The sequence below is a fragment of the Atractosteus spatula genome, chromosome 2 (genome assembly GCF_055471065.1).
Source record: "Atractosteus spatula isolate fAtrSpa1 chromosome 2, fAtrSpa1.hap1, whole genome shotgun sequence".
In the NCBI taxonomy this organism is placed as follows: Eukaryota; Metazoa; Chordata; class Actinopteri; order Semionotiformes; family Lepisosteidae; genus Atractosteus; species Atractosteus spatula.
In genome coordinates, this window is record NC_142707.1 from 73,476,808 (window position 1) to 73,480,492 (window position 3,685).

The window sequence follows — 3,685 nt, forward strand, 5'->3', positions numbered from 1 at the left end:
ACTCAAAAGTGCGTAAGCATGGAATGTCTTGTGTCACAATAAGTCTTTGTGCAGAAGAAAATCAGTTAACCTATTTTTTTCACATCTTATATCTTTCTCCAGGATGTAACAGGAAAGTGTAACATCTTGAGAAGTGAATTTAAAATTGAGAACATGGGGCATCTCTTTACAACAGGGCCTGTCAAGATGACCTACAGTATGACTGGCATGTAAGGAGCTATTTGCTGTATGTATAAAAGTGGTGCATTGCACTGCTTGTCACTGATCACTACAAGTGAAATGCTGCAACAAAAAGACCCTGTACTACAAGCTTTTACACTTACATCTCTCCTTTCTGATGGGAGAAACTCATAGTCACCCAGATGTTGTTCTGTCTTGACAGCCTCCATTTACCTTGAAGTTGCTGGCTGTGAAGACCCCAGTCAGCTAGCGACACTGCAGCCCCCAACATACTAAATCACATTGTTCTGTGCTGATAGGTGAGAAAATATTTAATATTTATTTATTTAGGTATTTTTCTTTCTTCAGTAACACTGGGCTTGACATTCTACAGTTTAAATTACCTGTCAGCACTGATGAGATGTAGTACTTCCGAATTAATTTAGTACTTCAATAGTCAATATTACATGTGCTTCATAGTTGGGCATAAATGCTAAAAACTGAGCAAGACTGATATATGAATTAATAGTACAATTAACAATTTACAGAAAATATTACTCAATAATAAAGTGTGGACAGTTTGGCAAATTAATTATTAATTCTAAAACCAAATGAACATTTATGTTGATATGTACTGTAAGATATTTAATTAAATGAAAATGAAAGAACATACCAAAAACATTTTTCCACTTAAGACCCCATGTAAATTTGCAAAACACTTTTTCTGGTTCTTGTGCTATTTTTACTTTATTTAGCATGTATGAATAATGTCCATAAATAAAGAAAAACATTTACATAAAACATGATAACATTTTGTATGCATGAAAAATTCAATAATTTTCAGGGAACAAATTAATAAGATCAGATGCTCCATTACATATCCTGAATTTTAATATTTCTTTCACTGATTTTTGATACCATGGATAAAACAAAGCATAAATAATAGGATTCATTGCAGAGCTTATATTTATAACAAAAACTAAAGAATTAGTTACTGAAGAAGTGATACTAAGTTCTCCTTCAAATAGACTACCAATGTAATATGGCAAGAAACACATAAGGAATACAGCCATTACGATTCCTAAGGTTTTGGCTGCTTTTATTTCAGATCTTTTGGAAAATTTACTGCTGCTTCTATTATAAGTCAGTTGCTCAGTAGCAGTTTTGATCATTTGTGCATGTCTTTTGGCAACAGAAAATATTTTTATGTAGATACATATCATAACAGAGCAAGGCAAAATAAAAGCAACTTAAATGTCAGCTATCACCCAGGGTGCACTAATTGTAAAAATACATTCTCCTAGACAAGACTTTACACCTTCAGAATTTATCAAATTAATATTACCAATAATAATCATCAACACATAAAATACAGAGAATGACCATATGAATATTATACATAGGCACATTACATTAAGTGTTATTTTATTAGAATATTGTAATGGTTCACACACAGCAACATATTGATCAATACTTATGAATACAACATTATTAAGAGAAACAACAGTTAGAATGGAGAGAATTGAGTAGAAAATAATACAAAATATCTTCCCAAAATACCAACAGGTTTCTATATATCTGATCATTGCAAGAGGCATCACAATCAGCCCTATTAGAAAGTCTGCCACAGCCAGAGAGAGCAGGAGGAAATTGGTTGGTGTGTGGAGCTGCTTAAAGTGAGAGACAGAGATGATCACCATCAGGTTTCCACACACTGTCAGCATCATCACCGATATAAAGAAAAAATATAAAATTACATAAACAGCTGTGGATCGAGTTTCTTTTGGGCAAGATGCATTGTCAGAAGAAAAACAGTACTGCACTACTTGACGTCCTCCCATTTCATTTAATTCCATTATATGAGAAAAAAAAAGAAAATGTTCAATTAAAATGGAAATAGAATGCCATGGAAATTGCAGAAAGGAATTCAGCATTATGCTATCTTTCAACTATTGCTTGTGTCTTTACTACTTGCTTTATTTAGTGTTTTTTAGTGTTTCTGTTAACTCCTCCTGCTCTTAATTTAGTTTAGTTTGCACGTGAGTATGAGTGTATTTGTTTTGGTTAAAACTAGGAGTTTGTGATGACCCAAGAGATCTAATTAATTTTCCCTCCCATCTTACTTGGATATTATCTTGAGCGGTGGGTATACTGTATTTGTGACATTTTTATAAAAAATATTCAGAAATGGTTTACATCAGTAAGGTTGAGAATCCCCTATAGAAATTTTCACAGATAGCCCCTTACTGGATATGCAGGATTTACCATTGCAGAAATGAAAAAAGTGCCAGGAGCATTATTCCTTTACCACAGGTAATTTTTTATCTGTCACAACCACCAGTGTACCCGCAGACCAGGCAAGGCAGTTTGCTGCATAATATTACATTTATTTACAATAATTCAACCTTCAATTCACTTAATAGTATCCCCATAACACAGCTGTGACTGCCCACTAAATTTAGAGAACCCATGGTTCAGCTTTAAGGTAGAGCACTACAAGAACCCCATAGACTCCAGTTACCAGAACCTAATGTCCCATATGAGCAGTCCAGCCTTGCTGCTCTCTAAAACCAAATCTGGCAGGTGACTTAGCATGGCTTATTACTGTCATGCCCTCTGCAGCCAAAGGGCGCTCCTACTCTGTCCTGTCCCTAGTTTCCTGTGCTTTGCTGTCTCTATCTGGAGTTATATAATTCCAGGTCACTCATTCCTCTTCGCTCAGCATTGACGTTCGGATGTCATGAGACCCGCCTAGCACCAGGTCACCCCACGTCCACTGCCTGAGTGCATGGGTTTCTATACCGACAACTGAGTTCCCTCCTCCCTCTCCCAGTAGGATTGGTACCTGTTGTGATTCTGGCAGTTGTGGGAACTCTAGGATTAGATTTCTGAATTTTGGGAAGAATGTTTCTCTAATCCCAGAGTATCTGTCACAGTGCAGTAGGAAGTGCACCTCTGTCTCTATTTCTCCCCGCTGGCAGTGGGAGCACAGCCTGTCCTCTCTGGGCAGCCAGGTCTGCCTGTGTCGCCCAGTTTCTATGGCTAGGCTGTGGTCACTGAGCCTGTACTTTGTCAGGGTCTGTTTCCGTTCCCTCCCCCCTGTGTATTGTCTGTTTAGGGCGAGAGAGAGAGAGATAGAGGGGGGTGGGCGAGCGAGAGAGAGAATTTTTTGCCCTCTGTCAAAAAACCCCAAATCACACCTTGCTAATACATTTGAGGTCTTTTCAAAGTATGTGCTGTCCCTTGACAAAACAAGGCTCGCCAGATTATGTGAATTGAAACCTGTTTTTCTAGCTTTTAAAGTCGTGCGATGTGTAAGCAGGAACACATCATTATATCTTACATATGAAAAATACATAATATAGCTCCCAAACAAACGCAAACATGTTTTTAATAAAATGCTTTTATTCACTCATAATCTGACAATTTCAGGAAGACTAAGGAAGGACTAAGGAAGTTGTCATCTGTTGTTGAAGCTCTGTGAGCTCGGTGACTTTGAGACCACTTGTTATCCCAGGTTGTTTGA

At 37.1% G+C, this 3,685-nt stretch overlaps 1 pseudogene; it reads right to left on the reverse strand.

Moving 5' to 3' along the window:
• Positions 1 to 989: 989 nt before the first annotated feature.
• LOC148840232 (trace amine-associated receptor 13c-like) lies at positions 990 to 2,015 on the reverse strand (annotated as a pseudogene).
• Positions 2,016 to 3,685: the final 1,670 nt, after the last annotated feature.